This window comes from Adelges cooleyi, unplaced genomic scaffold, assembly GCF_023614345.1.
Source record: "Adelges cooleyi isolate 19-005CV unplaced genomic scaffold, UGA_ACOO_1.1 ACOO_flye_CR_arks_rails_tigmint_CR_PRNA_376, whole genome shotgun sequence".
NCBI classification, from domain to species: Eukaryota; Metazoa; Arthropoda; class Insecta; order Hemiptera; family Adelgidae; genus Adelges; species Adelges cooleyi.
In genome coordinates this window covers 3855773-3878183 of record NW_026096053.1, presented here as the reverse complement: position 1 = coordinate 3878183, position 22411 = coordinate 3855773, and the positions used below count along the sequence as shown (strand labels likewise).

The 22411-nt window shown below is 32.3% G+C and overlaps 2 long non-coding RNA genes across 4 annotated transcripts in view; one reads left to right on the top strand and one right to left on the bottom strand.

The window, feature by feature from the left end:
• LOC126841000 (uncharacterized) overlaps positions 1-5189 on the bottom strand; it is a 58475-nt gene extending 53286 nt beyond the window's left edge. The window contains exons 1-3 of one of the 2 annotated variants that reach the window (XR_007686128.1): positions 5066-5189; positions 4759-4909; positions 2967-3090 (exon numbers count right to left, since the gene is read on the bottom strand). This is a non-coding gene — a long non-coding RNA (uncharacterized LOC126841000). Of the gene's footprint in view, positions 1-2966; positions 3091-4758; positions 4910-5065 lie in introns of those variants that run through there. The other variant, XR_007686129.1, reaches the window with a different exon arrangement.
• Positions 5190-5458: 269 nt separating this feature from the next.
• Positions 5459-22411, top strand: part of LOC126841001 (uncharacterized) — a 143853-nt gene continuing 126900 nt past the window's right edge. Inside the window, exons 1-3 of one of the 2 annotated variants that reach the window (XR_007686130.1) lie at positions 5459-5643; positions 20340-20429; positions 20633-20782. This is a non-coding gene — a long non-coding RNA (uncharacterized LOC126841001). Of the gene's footprint in view, positions 5644-20339; positions 20430-20632; positions 20783-22411 lie in introns of those variants that run through there. The other variant, XR_007686131.1, reaches the window with a different exon arrangement.

Below are 22411 nucleotides of genomic sequence, written 5' to 3'. Positions count from 1 at the left end.
AAAAAAAAAATGATAACGTTCTGGATAATGAATCTTTAATAAAGATTCACTAGATAGATTTTCTTATATGCATATGCTTAATTGTAAAAATTATCTGATGACAAATTATTTTACATTTAAAATCGATTAGCAACAATGATTTTTTGTTTGGTTTTTAATTTACCTTTACTGTGTCCTATTTATAAATAATATTCAAGAAACCCGGGATAAAATATCCCCAGAGAGTTGATCTAAAGTAAAATTGTATAAACCAATATGAAAAAACATTTTAAGTACTCAAGTATAAAAGTTTTGTTTTAAGAAATAAATTGCATGTATGTCGACAGTGTAATTTATAAACATTTTTCTATAATCTTACGGTCTGTTGTTGTGATACTAATTAATCCATCTCCGATTTTGACATAATAGTAACATCCATTATATATATATACATATATTTTGTCTTTCATACACAATACTTTAATAAGGATATGAGTGTCTGAAAAATAAGTCAGGATGTAATCTATACATGTAATACACTCATATATTATGCCTGATCGACAGGTATATCATTAAAACGTGTATATAAGATACATAGGTATTATATTATTTTATAATTGGATATTGAAGATTATTTTACATTCTCACGAACAAGAGCCGCGTATAGGCACATCACCTCGGCCATAACAATCGTCAAACGGTAATCTAGACTTGTATTTTTTTTATACCCACTACTATGTACTATTGTCTACGAGGGCTCTAGGTAAACGCGCGTCCGGCGGTTCGAAGACAATATTAGATGTCCTGAAACGAGACGTGAACCGTCGGGGTTAGACGGATAGGTCTTAGGTCTATACAATACACGCGGGGCACGGGTTATCTTGGCCGAGCACGTTACATACTGCACTGCAGTATAAATACTATATCATATACAATGGGTTGGTTTTCGTGCAAGGTCCAAACGTTTATGTGAAGGATTGCGTTTTTGGGGTCGGACCTCAATTTTCTGAACAATTTGTTTGTACACGACGGATGTATCCAAACACATGTTCTTGGTGTCTGGCGTTATGTACAGTATTATACAGGGTTACGGTACCTAGAGTATATACGGTGTTGTTGCGCGTTGTTTGGACGTGAGCACGACAATGGGGCCGACCGACCTAGATATCCTTCTCACGGGCCTTTGCGGTCGACACCGCGCCGCTCTTCTTCGGGCGCGTCTTTTGATTTACTACTCACTAACCGGCCGCCCCGGTACATAATGCACTCGCATAAATCCATTTATCATAATTTACCCGTAACGGTACATGCTGTCCTCTGATTTTTTTCCTCTTCTTCTCTAGGTCGACCGACATAAATCCACGTGACCACGCCCGTGTTTAGACTTTGTTTGGACAACAACATACGCCGAACAGAACCGTCCCGTTTTGCCGCGTAGTCTGTTGCTAAATTCCGCCGACGAACGTCTCCTTGTAATGTGTAAGTGTAACAAAACTAATGACATCCTATAGTCTGTACGTTTCACAGTCGGCGAGCAGTGTATCCATCTCAAAGGTAAGCACAGTACATACAGTACCTATAAAAACATAGTCTTTGACGTGTTACAACTTGACGATAATCGCTGAAATTTAATTAACAGTCTCTAATTAGCTTGCAGCTTAATCGTTTAATTGTAATACATGTAGTAGCCGCTGTCTTTGGCCCAACGCATCGTCTGCATTGCTCTTCCAATATAATGTATATGTATATCCTAGTATTTCCTATTTCATAATGTTATTATTTTATAGTTTATATGAAAAATTCTACAGGTTAAAAACAACGTGCATTTCCCGTATTTTTATACGTCTATAAGCGGCCGACAAAAAAAGTCAATTGTAAATTATTTTTTATTATATTTTTATTCTCTTTCTGAGTACTTTGTTACGGTGTTTTAATTGCCACAATCGCCCGGAACGCGCACCTCGGCCGGTCGTTCATCGTTATATTATTATATTTGCATCGCTTAATGTGAGGTTTCTTTTTATACGGCAAGTTTATGTTTTGTATACATAACAACAACAACAACAAGTCTCCTGTGCCCGTTTGTGTGTGTGTAGTGAAAATGAGTAGCGCAATAACCGTAAAATACGTTTTTATTATCTGGGCCGAAATTGCCACTTCTATCCTCCCTCCGCATGGTGGATATAGCTGCTCGTTGATCGGCGGCCACGACCAGTCAAAGTGCTAGTACTATATAGTGCGGTAAACGTGTCATTTTTACAACGCCTTAATGACGAGGGGGGCCATAGAAAAAATTTTACGATCAATTTTATTGCTTCTCCTCGCCACCGTCTTATCCTTTATATGTAACATAATATACATTTACACAACACGACCTACGACACGCTCCACACAGATTGAGGTTGGCTGCGCGTGGCCCGATTTACAGTTTTTCCCTAAAGTCACGCCTGTGTATTATAAACGTCTAATGATAATATGTACTTGTAATCGTAGCAATTATTGCTGTACACAATGTCGAGGTTAGTGCGCTATTGTAACCCTACATAGGTACAAGCTTCTTCGCCTTATCCCATGTAAATAGTTTCAGGCCGCTAGGCACCATATGTACCATTTGTGAAATAAATAACATGAATTTATCAATGCTAACGAATTAACGAAATCAAAATCTAAAACAAGTGATTGGACAGCGTAGATAAAAATAATTGCAGTCACAAAATTAATTTGAAATATTATAGTAGGTAAATTATATCAATACTGTTATTAAAAACGTTTTATTCAAAATAATAGTTTTCATCTGCGCAAATGTTAAATTAACAAAATTAGTATTAAACAAAAAAATATGTTTAATTCAATTAAATTCTGGATCCTAAATAGTAAATCTACAACGGGTATTGTTAAATTAAATAAAGTAACCCACAAGTTAAATCAACACATGTTTTATTGGACGTATATTGATAATGATTTAATCTCAATCAGCTACTATTTTATTGGATTTATTTGATTCAGCTTATAATAATACATATGTATTATGTTGCTTGTAAAACTATAAAGCATCCGTGTAAACATAGGTTGTGCTATGACTTTGGTCGCTATCTTCTTCTCCGTCTTATCCTATGAATAATAAATAATAATTTTACTCTTTAGTATAATTTTTTAAACGGACAACTATGTAAATATTTTGCTTAAGTGGCGTAATTTGTAAACAAATGGTACGTCCGCTGTTAGAAATAATAGGTGTTCTGTATATATGTATACCTATACATACAATTATACAAATTATTTTTATATGTATCTCGGATATCGGAAATAGCTTATACTGTGTCGTTACAGGAATATATCATATACATGCGTTGCCTCTTTATATTTTTGTTACACACACATAAAAACACAAAGTATTTTTATATATGTTTCATCTACCTACATACTTATATGAGTACTATGGTACAATGCACAGTGTATCGTTTTTCGCGTGTCACTTCAATTACTACTAGGTACCTCTTCCGCCGGTTCGAAATAAAATTAATTTAAACAAAAGGCCGAGCTTTACAATTTATATAATGCGGGTAATAACTAAATACTGTGTGCGTTATCGAAGCGCTGGAAATAACTTCCAAAAGCCATTCAAGGCGTTTTATTTATATTGAGTGCATGTAATGGAATACACAGCTAATGGACTTAACTATAGCCTAATCCGATAATGTCGCAATAATGTACTATGACAACGCCCGTTAGCTTTGCGTTGATTTATCATAAAAACGATAACGGTCATAATATAACAAAGGTATTGAATGTATAATTCTATATTAAGCTTTCCTAAACGCCTGTTTAAAAGGCGTCGAGTAAAAATGCTTGAAATGTATTTAAAAATTTAAAAAGTTTTTTATGGTCACATATTAGGTTTCACATCACGAAAGTCGGGTTGCACACAATTGGTTTTGAATTGAACGGTGGTTCATTATAAACTTATTGGAACAATCATGGACTACTATAAATAAAGTTAAATGCATCGTTAAATGTCTATATTGTTACAATAAACCTTTAAAATGAACGTTCGTGCAATCCGACATAAGTTGTTTTTTTTTAATTTATAGAATGAGACATTTTAAGCAAATTGTTTAAATATGTTACAACGAAAACTTTTGTTTGACATAATATTGTGTCTTCTATTTGGACGCCTACGGTTTTTGTAGATACAAAATATTCGACACATAGGTAATAACCATAGTTCTATACCTAATATTTGTTATAGTATGATATTATTCGACTACAAAAGGTGTCGGAAAATTTCAAACAATTCATACACAATTATTGTATGCACTCTTACTCTGGTTACACTAACACCATATGTATAGATATATGGTCGTACCTACCTATATGTGTATACAAGAGCTATTCAGGGAATTTCGATTGTCCAATATTTTTGCGACAAACCGTGTAAGGAGGGCGACCCGACTGATTTTTCGTTTTCAATTAAAAATCATTGTATATACCACTTGGACCATTGTGTAGTTTTTTTCCACTCGACTTGATCATTTTTTTACATCACCTTGTGTACGGTTTTGTTTGGAAAAAATCCCATATTGTCGGATCCCGCGCACCCCATAAATATATATATATATATATATATATATAGAGAGAGAATTTTTTCGCTACAATAGGATACCGCTCGGGTATAGTAGCCAGTATAGGTACCAATACGAACTCGGCGTACAAAGAACGACAAACCGAGCGGACATTTATATGTGTAAAAAAAAAAAAAAATTCTAAAAAAATACCCACACAAAATTCCTAGTTAGTCTGCGTACGCGGCAGAGGGGAATCCGAAAACCTTTTGTCGCCGTGGCTCGCTGACGTTCATGGCCGCCGCCCCGGCTGTCGAATAACTCAACCCGGGGACACGCCCATCCCGGTGCGCGCGCCTGGAAGCCATCTTAGCACACATCCAGAGTAGTCCCGGTCGCCGTAGATCGATCCCGCCGTCACACACAGTCACAACATTGTCCCCGACACGGTTGTAAAAAAAAAATAGCAAAAATACAACGTAAGCCTACATATTGTATTATTATTAAAAAAACACTGTACTTACCCGGGCATTTACACAGATAGGCAATGATGTAGGCGGCATCAGACGAGTGCATAATAATATAGCGGAGCAGAGAAAATATTCATTTATAACACTCGTGCCAGAACATATTATGCAAGACTGCGGGTCGCACCACACACGAGAGAGGCATCGATTGCCAACCGGACCTATATAATATAACAAACATGGCTGTCCCCGGGTTTATCGCAGCATATACACATACTCGGTCGTAAAAAAAAAAAGAAATAATAATAATAATAATAAAAGGCCATCGCTGCAGCTATACAACGTTTTGTCGATTTTACCCTGGTTTTTTTCCTTCTTTCCTTGCTTTTCTTGCACCGACAAGCGGCCACGGTGTTACCGCCGTCCGGTGCAGTGCTCAGTGCGGTCGTGAGATGGTCGTCGTCTGTATCCGAGAACGCCGATTGTTAAAAAAAAAAAATAATACTAAATAAACAAATCCGTCGTTTTAAAACATATTCAAAAACGTTCGCGTTGTAACCTCAACGTTTTGCATGTTCCACATTGGCCAATCGGACGCAGCCTGTAGATAGCGCCGGCTATGAGTTTTACATGCGGTAAGTCCGGTATGACGCTCTGGTAGCTCAACGGTAACCACTGCGGTTCCCCCTCCCTGCGTCCTCTTTTGTTCCATATTTCTTCAAAGCTTCGTTGACCAAAGTAGGTTTTGGTTTTCCCCATTGGCTTGAACTTTTAGATAATATACCTAATCTAACCGTATGGTACGACTACCATACGGTTTTATCCGTTAACTCGAAATGTATCCACGTGTAACGTTTCTAAAAACTTCTCTGTACTAAAGTGCATCACTTATAATTAATCTTATTTCTATCATAATAATGGAAATGTAGCTGTTGAGTTATAGCGCTTTAGGTGATTATTATAAATCCTCTGCGACATCTCATTTATTTGACTTAACATAATACACGCGGGTACAAGATTAACATGCCTGTTATTGAAGTGTTATCAATACAGTATTTATCATTCAAACATTTTTTACTACAATAGTATAGAAAAAATAATATCCTATGTAAGAGCATTTCAATAATTCAGCGGCATTTTCTAAATATTTTCAATTTTTTATCGCCGTTTTTAATAGGTATATAAGTACACAATTGCTGTTTTTGTTGTTTACCTATACTATAATTATATTTTTGTAAGTAGTGTTTTATTATTTCCAGACTTGCATGCTTTCGTTTTTATGCATTATTCATGTTATTAATGATTACACGATGCGTATAAAAGTATTACAGGTAGCGTTTAAGGTACACGCACATAACTAAAAGAAAATATTATATTTTTCGTTTCGAGAAAAATAACATATATGTATAAAATATAATTTTATAGTATGATGCACTCGTCGTATTATTTTACTTAAACGCGTTTTACATATTAATTCCTTGTGGCAAGATTTAGGACGCCTAGAGCGTTATCAGCGGTTAAATCTTTTTTTTTAAATGATAAAGTGCGTTAACCATGTTGGCATTTTTTTCTCATGGTCATATGACCTTGATTTGTTTGTGTATATTTAGGTATATGTTGTTCGTATAATAATAATATACATCATTTGTCGCAATAATTATTATCATAATATTATAGAGGTACCTATATAGGTACATTTACTACCTAAGTCCTAATCACAATATCATAGTATTCAAAAGAAGTTTAATATAGCTTTAGTTTGATAGGACCTATTCAAAACGTTATGTCACATATTCATTTCATGTAGTGACTGTTTTTGAACTGTTTATGAACGAACAAAGTAATTCTGAGTAGGCGTGCACCTACCGTGTGCTTAATGTGATACTTTCATGTGATACGGCATTTAATAATTCTCATATAGAAAACCTGTATGAAATAAATTATACATTGTTACACCCAAAAGCAGGCAGCTAGCGGATTACACAACGTTAAAAAGGGTTATCTAAAATGTACATCTATAATTTCTATGTTTTTAACGAGAAAAACAAGTTATAGATATTGTTTTCCTCGAAATGGATTTTTAATAAAATTATAATTTCATATTTTTTCAACCCAACACATTAATAAAAGACAAGTTAAAATACTCATTTTATTCCAAATTAATACCTACTCGGTTTTCATTGACAAAAAAAAATCAGTTTCTCAACAGATATTGTACATATTTAATGACTTCTGCCGCCATTTATTGTAAATGAATAATGCCATAGCTACTTCCTAGTTTAAACAATTTTATGCTTTGAACAGCTAGGAATAAATATTAAAAATTGCTAAAAAGGATGGCCAACTATATTGAAATATTAGATCATTGTGATCATTAGAGTAATGGAAAAATACAATATTTCCGCTAGGCTAATGACCCCTAGGAAGCGATAACTTATTTTAGTACAAAAAGGAGTAAACACATTTCACGTTAATAATTGAAAATAAATTAAAATAGTATAAGAAAATACATCATTATTTAAACTAAAGTAATCTCTAAATCGGGCAGTGTTGAAACATAAATGGTGTTTAAAACATCGGTATCATTTATAATATGTGCGAACACTTAACATTTTCTCAGTATTATTAAATCTATAGTAAAAATAATTATTACAGTATAAAATAAAGCTTACCTACTTTTATTTATAACAAAATGACTCACATTATAATACCTTCAAAGCAACAGTGTCAACAATGCTAGCGTTTTTATATTTATATTTATTATATTATTATCATTTATCACCATAGACTGCAACTCTTTGATATCAAAACACTTGTATGTTCGAAACATGTATTGGATATTATGTGACTCGAAATTATTGCTACTTAATATCTCATCTAAAACAGAAACAGCTGTCTTTCAAAATTCACAGACGTTATACCGTTAGTTGACATTGGTATTGAGATAAGGTTAAGAATAATAACACCGTCTCGCCTACAGTTTAATAACCTTCCAAATTAATTTAGGCGCTCTTTTATTGTTCATTTCTCGACGAGACCGTCGCTACGATGGTTTATTTAAGTTAGTTAAAAGAATAACATTGACGGTTTGTTTGGCATTGAATGAATCTAAAGCGTGGTATCAGGTTTATCCAGTTTGTTGTTTTTTATCTGAAATTGAACCTACATAAGTATAAGTATAAGTTTTTTTTTTTTTTAGTATGTCTACGTCGTTTCTCGGCCGAAACGTCTTGCAACGTACAGTAGACAGTTTTTGGAATTTTAAATGAATTACAGGATTATTCACTAATTGTATGTTGATTAGCCTATTGTAGACGAACCGGACATCAGTATTAAATATTATGTAAGTAAAACAAGTATCTTATCAAGATAAATGTTAACCGTTTTGACTTTGGTTCAAGTAATCGCAGTTCCATAGAGGTGATCTCAGCGCCTACTACTATGCACATTTTTCAAGCTCGGCTATTTGCTGGTTTTTTTGTTTTTCTTATTACATTGTGCACATAAGATAAGTGGAATTTCTGACCTTTTTTTTTATTTTGCTCGGTAGCGAATGAATATAAAATCCACCGATAGCCGTATAGTGCCTTGTGGAATGGGGTGTCATGCATATATTAGACCATTGTTTTTGCCAGTGGTATGCCGGCTATAGTCCCCCCAAGTCCATTGCACGAATGCGTGCAATTCGCACCGGTAATCCTATATTGGCGAAAGGGGAATAATTTCACATACACTCACACTCGAGGTATAGGCCGTTCGACCTTATATATATACATACATTTTTTTACCACATTTCCTTTCGATTTCACTGTGTCCGTTCTGCGATTGAATATTATCTATATTGTCTTTACGGTACTTGAACTCGATTAAATGGCACGGCGTAGTACCTACTGTTTAGAATAGGAATAAAAAGCTGTTAAATAGCTGTTGTAGCATGCCACGAAGAAACGATTAAAACAATATCCCACCAACAATGTAAAATGTAGTAACCTTTCCCTTTGGTTTTACTTTAATGTGCTTAGGTTACTGGGGGCTGTGCAAAATAATTGTATATAAAAAAGTATGATATATCAACAGTGACGCTGTTTGTCTTCTACTTGAACAATATAAAAATAGTACCTAAATCTAATAAAAAAAAATGACAGTTTATTAAAAAAATGTTCACTAAAATACATCCAAATAAAATCTTCATCGATTGAGAAATAATGTATAATGGTTGATTTAACAATACTCATTTTTTATTTACTAGGTATGTTAAATAATAAACAGCATTTTGAGGATTTATTTGAATCGACAATATAGGTACATTTATCGATTAAATAACGATAATGATAGTTTATTATTAGCGCAGATAAAAAGTTTACAATTATATTTAAATAAAGAAACATACTTTTGAAATTTTACGAGTTTTGTTGATTTGGCAAATTAGTTTTTCTCTAACTAATATGTTATGTTTTGAAAATCTTTAATGCTCATTTCTTATTATGAGAGCAAGTATTATGCAAATATTTCCATTATTAGTCATTAGCTATATAATATTAGGTAAATTACCACTGATACAGTAAGAAAAGATTGTTGTAATAAGTAAAGATGGTTGGTTTTTTGAGATATCCAATCATGTTTTATCTTAATGTTTTACTTATAATATATATTGTGATATATTTTCTGTATTTGCATTAAAAAAATGTTTTTGCCGTCTGGGATATTCACCTTTTTTTTTTTATTAATACTTTTTTGTCTCTTCATCCTTACAACACAATATATTGCAATACAGCCTTTTAATGTTCAACACTTTTCTCATGTACAATGAAGAGCAATTTAAAGAGGCTCAGAGAGGTTTATTTATACATTCTTCAAAACCTCTTTGCGGGCTTCTCTTTAAAATGTGACAAACATATTTTCCAAGATACATTCGATAAAACGTATTTTTTAATAAATTAGGTACCGTTTTGAGAGTTTATTATCGTTGCACGCCGGCTTTGCAAGGCGCTACTGGATTTGACAAATTATTATTTTATTCCAATAATAACTCTTAAAAGCGGTACTCGGATACGTTGTTTGCAACATTTGTGTCGTTTCGAATATTGGGTAGATAACTTTTCCCGGAGGTCCGCCCAAACCCGTCACGACAACCGTCCGGAATGTGTTCCCCGCAGTGGTTCAACCTTATATTATCATAGTATAATATAATACAAAGAAAAGAGGCAGTTCTTCTTCTTTAAACGTCGGCGCGCCACAAGAAAAACGTCTTGGGCAAGTGCTGTGTTTTTTTTTAACGAGAGATATTTATAGGCGTACAACAACGCGACCTTAACAAAAATACAAATGATTTAAGTTCCAGACTACTGCGCGTTAATTCTTCGACACATCCCAGATGACGAAAACGGCTCGGGCCGAGTAAATATTTTTAACGTGACTTCTGTGAATAGATTATATAGGTAGGTATATATTCTGCGGCTAACAATTTTTAACTTTATACCAGCAAATATGTTAGAAATGTAAAACGTGTTTTGTTGAAGTAGGGTGGAAAATATATTGTGTGTCTTGTATGAAATGTTTTTTTTTAATTTTTCCAACTACTTGATCACATTGCTTTTTAGGCAGTAGTATTTTTGTTATTTAATCGATATAATAAATAATTGTAAATGTATGGAATGCTAAAGGTCAGTTCCTGCCAACAGGACCACTGAACCGGTCCAAGGAGATGTGCGTCCACAGGGAGAAAACTTATAATTGATTTTTAGCCATTTATAACAACAGCAGCCGCCGGTTGTGGGCACCTCGTTAAACCCGACAAACGCGTTGTTAAAAGTAAAATAAAATTAATATTCACACTTATATCTGATTGAAAAATTCTCGGTCGCGTGAGTACGAAAATAATCATTTTTAATTTCAAGAAAATTTAATACAATATTATATTGAAACCATCAAGTTCATCCGTCAAGCAGTTTTTTAGTATAATGTCATATGGTATTTTTTTTACTTTAATATAGAATTATCTATACTTGCGAGACACAATATTATGTCTAATTACAAATTCTATGATGTTTGAACTAAGCATACATTTTACATATTTCAATCAATGGCTCAACTGAAATGAAATGTCTAAGTATTATGAAAATATTGTCAATGTTTTACTTACCTATATTTTATAATAAGATATATTTTATTTAATATTTATTCAACGTTGTGTTTAATATGTTTTGTTCGACTTGCAGTGTAGCAGAACATTTTGTGTACATTCATAGACCATATGTTTTGAGAGGAGGGTTATGTGGCGTGGCAAAAATGAACTTGCCGACATCTTGTGTCTAAATTTAAATGTTGCTGCCGTCACAACAGTCAGCAAAGTAGCAGCTTGCACGAGTGTATAAAAATCCATTGGCTAGATGTGATGAAAACTTGTGTTTATTTACTAAAATATGTTAAAACAAAAACGACCGTACGCCGATCTGGCGTTATACACTTAGTCTAAATGTTTTTGTAATTATGTGCCGCTCTCTTATCATAACTGTTTATATGGAAGTGCGTAGGTGCTTTCCTATCTGTTAAAGGATCAACATGTTTTATACACATGATTGCTCTGTATAATAATTATTGTGTTGATGCAAAACATATAAGTGAATTGACAGTATAATAGCAGCACCAAAAACAAAACAAAAATTTATTTTACAATATATTATTCATTTCATAACGGAAATACTTTTGCAATTACTAATACGGTCGAACCAAGTCATAATTGTTAACCTATCACATAGGTATAGTATTACATATGGTTTATTGTTTAAGAAACAATAAATAAAAAAACCATAAAAATAACAGCCGAAATTAGAACTTTGTCCTTGTCGTTTATCTTTAAAAGGTACAATGTCGGTATACATAATTGATCAAAATTAATGCCCTAGCAATAACTCTTTCAACCGCCTTGATCTTAAGATATTTTATTTAGATATTTTGTTTGGTTAAAAAAACAGACAGCGAAATTGTAATTATTTTCCTAGTAAATGAGTTTGTTACGTTAAATGGATCACCCTGTACATACTATATATATATATATATATATATTTATATATAATGCACATGCAATGGAAAATACACAGTCTAAAAGCATAGTAAATATAGATTATTTTTTTAGCATAATTGCATACTATTATATACTATTCCGTATAATATCCAATTACTATTATATTACATAGCTCAAGGCTTAGCAATAAATTAATAAATTATTTACAGATGCCGTCTACCACTATTATTGTATTTAAATACATAATATTGTACAAAAAGTACTTTACGTGGGTATGCTAAATAAAATTCCTCAACAAAAACAATTGAAAAATCGCGGTGATTGTTTTAAAAAAATATTCTCAACATTTATGTCCAATACATTATTTCTTAATATTTAGAAATAAAACACCCTTGAACCCAAGGGATTGATAGAACCCTTTGACGATTTCACAGTACCTATTGTTGATTTATTATGTTAAATGATAAACAACTTTGTTAGGATTTATTTCGGTGATCTATTTTTTGTTACATAATAATATAATCATTGTGTTAATTTAATAACAATAATAATAGTTGGTTTTTGCACAAATCAGAATTGTCACATTAGGTCGATTATTAATTTTACAAATTATATTATATTTTGAATCTGTGTAGGTGTAACTAAAATTTATGTTTTCCTTATGTTTGTATTAGGCAACTTATTATAGTATATAGTATTTTTTTTTTTACTCTTTTCAAACTTAACTTAACCAATATAGTATTTTCATCGAACAAACGTTACGGGGTTGATCTCGGTCATAGGTTAGGTGATAAATTAATATATAATGCAATAATGGATCCATGCTTATGGCTCCATTCCACAATAATAATTCGTACCTATATCAGATGTTGTGGTATGAATAGGAAAACCGCAAACGTCTCAGCACGAGGCCGGCACCAATAAAACAAATTATACCTATACTATTACCACAGCTACTGCGCGCTATAGTAATACATATTATATAGGATATTATGTACTATTATGCATTTAATAATAACTGTGTCTTTCGGTGCTACAATATAAATATTATTGTATGATGTTATATAGAAATCAAAACGCGTTTCCGAAACGCTACAATAAATCTTGGCCGGCAAGAGGGTCGTTCGCCATTTGTCAATGTGGGAGGCGGCGGCGGCGGCGGCCATTATCCCTATTGCGAGGTTCTTGTGTTGTTTTTTTTTCTTTTCAATTTGTGATGTCCCAAGAAAGAAAGAAAAAAATAGGAAAATATCGATTATACGCCGCAGTATTATTCTTTTGTACAAAAATACAAATCATACGGTCCACCGCAGCAGCAGCAGCGTGCGCGCTCGCTCATCTACAATATGTGGACCTCGGAGAGCTAAATTAACCAAATGTCTCGGTTTCCATATATATATGTATATAAATAGTTATATACACAACATATAATATATATATATATATCCTTCAGACTGTGTGTGTACCATAGCTGTTATAATAGCGCTCTATTATTATATTCCTATCCGTGAGCGCACATGTGTCCATCGCCATACATGCTGTGGATGATTCTCTATCCATTGCTCGACGTGCACCGACTATACGTGTCTCCTACTAATCTTTTATGTACGGTTTATCGGAAAATAACTTCACTCGTCTATATAAGATAATATTTTCGCCTTGGTCTGATATGTTGGAAATCGATTGGACCTACACACAAGAGATCACGCGTGCACTCTCTCAACTACCGAAGTGTATAATTACACGGTGCCGGTGTAAAATAACATACCTACACCTCTGCGAGCGGTTCTGTCCAAAAAAAAAAAATATATTAAAAAACCTCCAACCGCTGTTGTACGCGTGCATTATAATTGTTTTGACCCTTGGAATATATTTTTATTTTTTTCATCGCAGTCAAAACGTGGAACGGCAAAGAGCTTCTTACCTATTTACCAAAAATAAACCGTCTGTGTAATGTGCGCTATAACGGTATGTTGCACACGTTGAACCAATTATTTTTTGGCGGTCTCTTAAGTATAATATAACGCTTTTATTTTGTTTACTATATATGGGGGTAGACGCCCCGAAGTCGTTGCAATAACAATTATTGTTTTTCAATACGGTCATTTTGAAGTATCCAAAAAAAAGTTATCTTATCTATTTTGAGTTAACTAATAAAAAATATTTCATATTTAAAAAAATAATGTATTATTGTGGAAAAATTAATAAAAAAAAATCGTATTAATACTACAATTTGGTTCAGTATATAGTACCTACTGTAACAGGATGTATTGTGATGGTAGATGCACTTTGTCGAAATCGGTTTGGTGTGATATGTGACCTTGATAACCTCTCAAGACGGTCTGCATAGAGGTCTGTGTACTCAAAGTGTTGGTGGGTTTGTATCAGGAAATAATGCGCTAGCGGCTAGGCGATAAGTTATCGACGCCACTTGACCGTCGATGCGCTCAAGTACACGAGTCAAGTCCGCTAAGTATTATATAAGTAAATATAATATAGGCATATGTACTTATATCAACTGCTGTATATTATCCTTATTATTGTTATATTGCACATACTCGTGAAAGGCGAGTATGTGTAGTCGTTCCCACAAGGCAAAGTTTTAATCAGAATAGCAGACTTATGCCCATATAATTGAGCAAGCGCAGGTTGAACGCATATAATTTACATTTTTGGTTTATTTCACTACTTAATACTTGTTATACAGATTTAATTCTGGTTTTACTATATTATACTGAATGCACTTGCATTTGCCAAACCCTAAAACCTAATAGTTACACAGTTAGAGTTAGGTAACTGTGGGAAAAAAAACTACTTTGATTTTTTTTTTTATGTTATGTGATGGGCAAACAGTAAATTATAAAATCTCGAAGACTTTGTATAAATTATACATCTTATTTATGTCACATTAGCATTGCATTGTAACTGATTTGAAATGGTTGAACGTTTTAACGGTAATGCAGTATACATAAATCAATGTATAAGATAAAATGATCATACATTGATGAATCCAATTAAAACCATTACAAGCCCATTTAAATGATTTTTTATAATTAATTATCAGATAAGAGTGCGGAACAGTGGACCAATAAAATGCACAACTACTTATCATAATTATAATAATAATAAACAATATATAGTCGACTGTTATGTGTACTTACAAATGTTGTTTTCTTCTTTTGAATGCTGCAAATTGATTCATTGATTTTAACCGACAAATCTATTGATATAAAATAATATATTTATTATTATAATTTGTACTTATAAGTATATTGCTGCATCTCATATGTACATTAAATATAGTATAATAAATCATTTAACTAAGTAAACATACAGCGGTCTATCATGTTTAAGTGCAAATCATATTCTGTCTAACAAGAGAGGTCATTAATTGTATTCATTATGTTCACTGTGAGAGGTCTGTGCACATTTTATTCCAAATACAATTATGTTGATACTATTTTTCTTTGTTATGATTCTACAGTTTTTAATTTAACGTTCAATATAAACTATATTATTTTTATTATTATTGGATTTTTTTTTCTTCTTTTGCATACAAATTATTCAAGATAAATAAATTACAAGCGCTGTAGATTCGCCGACCGGCATTGGGCTTGTACAAGAAAAAGTTGCTCCCATTAAACATATTTATGTTGTCTGAGTCTAGACCGTCGCAGACACTATTCAGAGTATAATTTCATGTGCATATTATTTATAGTTATACAGGCTTTAGATTATTCACACCCAAGGAGTATAAAAATACACAATAATAATTTGTTATGCATAAACACTTACATAGGTATATCGCGCGTAAAGGTCAACGAGCAAAAATATAAAAATAATCGTGAAAGATATTTATGAATAGGTTCGGCTTTGTAATGTATGTTATTTTGGTGAACAGATTCAAAAATGTAAATTTTTTTTATAATTGCATTAAACGTCATTGGCTTACTTGCCACCTGTGCAAGTTTAACGTTTACAAGTTGAATATACATTTTTATAACCTATTTTGTTGTCGCTTTAAATAATAAGAGTGGCCAAGTGATTTGTATAGTTATGATGAGCACGATCGATTTCAACGATTAGAATAATTGAAAATATTCAAATTATCATGCAGTATACAACTATATAATAAAAATAATGAATAATAGCCGTGACCAGTTTTTGACCAGTAATGTATAGTTAAGTTTATACGATATTATATTATGTTGATGTTTGCTTAAAAAACGTTTCCTTAATGCACTACCGTTTCGAACGGCAAGTATTGGTACGGAATATTGTAACCAAATTATTATAAATCAAAATTTGGATAAAAAAAAAACCTATACAAACTAAACCAAATATGTGTTGTAAAACAATTTATAGTTAAAAAATATAGTTCAATCGCCTTTGAAGGCGGCAAAAAAAAAAAAATAATGTCGCCATATTGGAAGAGCGTTGTGCTCGCCTTACCTCTCTCTCTCTCACTCTCTCTTTCTCATCTCTTCTCATTGCAGTGTGTACATGCTGCGGGCATCCTAATGGCCGCTTGTGCGTTCGGATCCGGTTAGTGGCTGCGGCTGCGGCGGAGGAGAGTTATAAAAATAATATAAAAGAAAAACACAGAGGCCGCCGTTGCCGCCGCCGCGAGCATTGCGTTTCCCGCGTCCGTCCGCCTACCACGTCACCATTTCGACCGTCGTGGCCGTCCACTCTCTACGTCACCCTCCCCGCCGCCGCGGTGTCCAGTCTTCGGTTAGGCGTTCGCCCCGCATATCGATTGCACGCGCGCGCGCGGACGCGATAGGTTCTGAACCGACCGGCCACCGAGTTAGGCTTTTTGTGCCTCCGACCGCCTCTGCCTCCAAGATCGTTGCACCCGGCCGTGGACCACCGCACCGGTGGCCGCGCGCGCTACTACTAACTGTAATGGCTTTATTTCTATAATATAATATGTAATTATTATTGTTATTATTGTCATCTATTATGATTGCTGTTTATTTTATTATTATTATATTATCCCATTCATAGTATAAAGTACACAACAGACAATAATATATTGTACATATAGCAATTAGGAACATTACAGATTAGAGTATAGCTAATTATATATTATTATATCCAATAGAACCCAATTTGTTTGAGATGGGGATATATTATTAATTATTATTTTATTATTTTATAGCCTTTATTAATAAAATATACAAAGTATATTACATAATAAAGTATCATTACATAATTCGCAATAGATACAAGTAAATAGAAAGGTAGAGGATAATAGAAATAAGTAATTTTAAGTACATGATAAAAAAAGTGAGCTAAATAGTGCAATCATCGCTCAAAATAAAATAAATATTATAATTAGGTTATATAAGATCGTATATATTGTCAAAGGGCTTAGCAAGGTGGAACTGAACGGAAATTAAAGATATTAAAAACACCAGGATGATGAATAACATGTAATGCTAGGAAATTAAAAAGCATGATCTTGTTAGATACAAAGGGAAGGGCAATCGAATAAAAATTTTGAAAAATCGCTAACAGCTTCCTCCGCGTGTGAGTGACAAAAGGGTAAAATATTTAATGTATTGTGTGAAGTAATCCTTTGGGATGACATCTAATACTAATTATAATAAACTTGTAGGCGTATAATCTAAATACAAATTTATAAAAACGAATAAAATTTCGAAATATATTTTTAATTTATAAGTACGTTTTCAATTTTTAACATATACAGGTGATCAACTTATCGTAAACCACTCAATATCTCACTGGGTTGAATTAATAATTTATTGTTATTTTCCATAATGTTTTTATACAATGTGATTTCAATTTCTCACAATTTTTTTGTTTTTAACTTCCTCCCAACTTAGTTTTTTTGATAGCCACCTTTGAAACTTAAATGGTAACGCATAAATGTCATTAACTTTTTAAATTGCAAATAATGTACTAAAAATTTTGACTGGTCGATAACCAGTTTTAGACAACTATTTTTTAAGTTATAAGAGTTTAAATGTTAATATGGAAGGGGAAGTGCCGTTGGGAAATGAGCGCAGATAAAAATAATACTACACTCCACCTTTCTTCCTGCCATGAACTTGAAACTTCAATTACTTCAAAAATAGTTATCGACCAGTCAATTTATGTGACCCATGATAAAAAAATCATCTTGTATATTTTTAAACTAATTATTTAAATAAAAAAGTAATTTAAAAAAAAGTTTACGCAATAAAATAAAATAAACATTTATTTTTATATTTCACAAAATATTTAATTTAAAAAAAAAATGTTTAATTTGTTGTTCCTATAAATTATAATTTATACTGTAGGCAAAAATTAGTTTTATAAGTTGTTATTAAAAAAAAGTATCTATATTAACAAATTATTTGCAATCTATGAGATTTTATTTTTTATAATTAAGTTAAAATGCCTAATATTTGATAATAAAAAGTGGTAGAATGCTCACGAATAGACGTATGAATATATTTGCCTAATTTATCGATGTAGGTATGGCTTAAAATAAGTGCATAATTTAAATTGTCAAGTTATTGGTTTATCATTCTTGGTTTTTTTTAAATACATTCATTTCATGTAAACAGAATAAAAAATCATATTTAATTTGTATTTTTTGTTAACTCTTATACTTAATAAATCATTAAAAAGCTTTATATACATTTTATTATAACACGCACTCAACGAAAATAGCAATCCAAAATTTATACAAAATATGTCAAGGCTTTATAGCAGTTTTTTTTAATTGTATAAAATTCTTTTCTTCAAATTATTATACGTATATAGCCTATGTTTATGAAATTCATAATTTTCAATTTATATATTTTCGGCACTTTATTCATTTCGTTAAATTCATACTTATTATTTTTACGAATAATTACACATTTGTAACAAATAGTCTCAATTGATCCTCTAGCTAGATAATACTTTATGTTTTTAATATAGAATATAATACCCTACCCTGCCCTATATAAAATGATCATTGATTAACACGGAAAACCAAAAATTTATCTCGGGCGAGTATGGTAAATATCACATTAACAAATTTAAATGGAGTAAACCAACTCCATTTAAATTTTGGAAACAAACCAGTTTTCACAATTGCTATTTTTTAAAACACAGTTATGTGGACGGATAGGTAATAATAACTACTATTAGTAGTGGATACTAATAATTATTATTATGTTTAAAAAAATATTTTTGAGAAAGGGGTAAGTCTGATGCCATGTTATCGTTAAGATTTCAGAGATATGACTATTATAATTGCAGTTGAATTGTCCAAATTTCTCCGTTGTGTTGTTTCTCACCTTAGCGCCCTTACAAGAGTTCCCATCGGTTAAGGGTAAGCGGCGGGTCGGTCGTGCGCGGTCAAGACGGGGTGGACCGGACAGATGGCGCCGCACTCATCCTCCTCCCACGCGTTTCCACCTTTGTCGCACAGATGCGATCCTTGTATTCAAACCCCAAATGGTTGTCACCGGCAATAGGTACACAATCGCATACTTTTTAGTATGTATCAAAAATTGTGCATAATATCACATTATTAGCATGTGTAAGGATTGTTGTATTGTATTTTGGTTTGTCCAGCTGACAACACACCACCGCCGCAACACAAGGACTCGTTGAGCACGCCATAACTATAAGGTGGGAGCCGCTGTTTTTTTATTAACCATTGACGGTTACGTTTATGGACATTTTATTACACACATACACTTGGAATTATACGATTATCGTACCGTTTACACATAAGCAGTCTGTTAAAAAAAAAAAATAAAAGGCATCTTCTCCTCCACGACGCCATAATCATTATTACGATCGCTTTTTATTTGCCTTTTACGACCCGATAAAATGTCGGTTACCATTAAACAATGTATTTTAATGCACAAACCGGCATCAAACACAACACACACAGGTTGCTATACAAACGACATAATCATTGTGGCGCTACGCACAAGCCCCGTCAATCAGTTGGATCACGCGCGCGCTTATGAATGAATTTTACGACCGAATCCCTCAGAAAAATAAAAGCAATAAAATCCACACTGACCTTCACAATGCCACTGGTAGTAAATAGAGACGTTTAACCGGCGATTGTGTAAGAAATAAACGCATCGATTGGCCGACCACACCATAACGCCTTAAATAAAAAATTTACTTTATTATTATTGAACACATCTAACTAAATACATTTGGAACGCTATATAAGTTTAGTTTTTATAATTGAAAAATCATACATTTTTCGATTATCTATATGGGATTGTTCTACCTTGTGTTGTTTTTTAATAATCTAATATATTTTGTTATTTTTTTTTTCAGAACTACATTATGGCCGCTGGAAATTACAATTTAAGGTCACATAAATTACTCATAAGAAATGAAAAATCGTCACTTGCTGAAAACTTAAAGGTAATGACGTTACTCTATACAAGGTTAATCCAAGGTATATTATAAGGTGTTCGCTCTAGTTCAATAAAAGTATCACAATTTTCATGACTTAATAATTGGACCAGATCACATGATATGAGTAAACACATGTTGACTGGATTATAGATTGCCTTTTGACAACATTTTTTACTTACTTAAAGTATAGCCTGATCTTAATTTTCCAGATTGTAACCACCAATTGTATTCGATATGAGCTTTTGACACGGTGTTGCCAATCAGGTGCAGCAGTTTTTCGGAAACAAATTACAAAATCAACTTAGTACTATTTTATTATTACCAGTGATGGTTTTACAACTGGTGTGCTTTTTAAACAAAACGACTAAATATGGTTTTAACTTATACCTAAACCCATCTTGAATGTCAATATTATGCGATTACTATATAATATGAAAGAGCGGTAGGTATATAATCTTAATACTATTGTATATAGGTATAAGCACACGAGTAAAAGCTATATGTTAAATATAAAATATGTAAAATAGATAGTTAAACGAGATAACGGCGTTCGCCTGGGCCTTATACACTATATGATATATTATATCCATTATCTTTTGCGATAATTATAACCCGCACGCACACAATAATGAGTCTGTTGTACAATAACCTGCGTGTGTAACAAGTTACACGAATGCTTAAGTATAACGGTGAACAAGTAATCTGTAACTTAAAATGGAAGTTTTCTTATTTATACACACATGCTGTTTGTCCAACAACAAATACGGTTTGTTTTGTACTAAAACCACCGAAAGAGAAAGATTTGAAGTGTGTTATTTGTTTAGTCGATCCTGTTCTATAGTGTGTAATGACAAAATAAAAACACTTTAAAGTTAAAACTGTATTTATAACTGAGTTGTTGAGTTGTTTTAAATTACACATATTGCTACTTAATTTCAAACCATCGAACCCATCAATGTTGTCAAAATAATTCAATATTTGTTCACTCACGTCTAAGACACTAGTCGTCATTTGTTGTACACCATATACAAACAGTAGTTATAATAACTATAATGTAACGGTCAGTCCATTTTATGCAATATAACCAAAAGTATGCTATATTTTTTAATATTATCATTTCTCATCTCATCAATTTCTTGCATACCGTGGATTTCTGGGAAAATCAAACGAAATCTACATCATATAGTTAAGAATCTCAGCTATATATTAATTCTAGGGTACCTCTACTAATTTTTATAAGTGGTGGTTTTCTAAGGGGTAAAAAAAATGCCGGGTAAGCTTTTTTCTCAGTAAAAACGTTCCCCTTCTTTTATTTTTCCAAATCGAGCACTGGATATACCGGCGTATTCTTACAAACTAAACAAAGTGTTTAAATTATAATATGTTCTTGGTAGCCGCCGAGGCGTGAAATTAAAATGCAAATTTTTTTTTTTTTCAACATCTAAGGCCTTCATTAAAATAATAATAGTTTTTAATATGTTATTACATGGTTATCGTGCAAGGATTAATATAAATAATAACAAAATCACTCTCGTTTTCATACAGAATAATAGCATTCGAGCACACTACTTATGCTCAGCACCTGAATAATAACACTGAATAACTAATAACACTAGTTGTTACTATTCAAAAAGTGATTAATGTATTAAAACCAGAACTATGACTGAAATACATGTGATTTTTAACTTAATCATAATTATTTTATATTATGTACATTGTAAACTATCATTAAAATAAAAACATATACATAAAATCCCTAACTTGATGTCACATTCTAAACCACTTTTGTTGGACTGAAAAAATTATCCGGGTTATTAATTTTGTTCATATAATTATATATATATATATATATATATATATATCATATTCGACATTTTTCAGTAAATATAAATTGTTAATGTTACCAATTTTTAGTTTTATTTAGTTATATTTTATCTTTGAACTCTAAAGAAGACTAATTCCGATGGATTGTTTTGAAAAATTTCCCA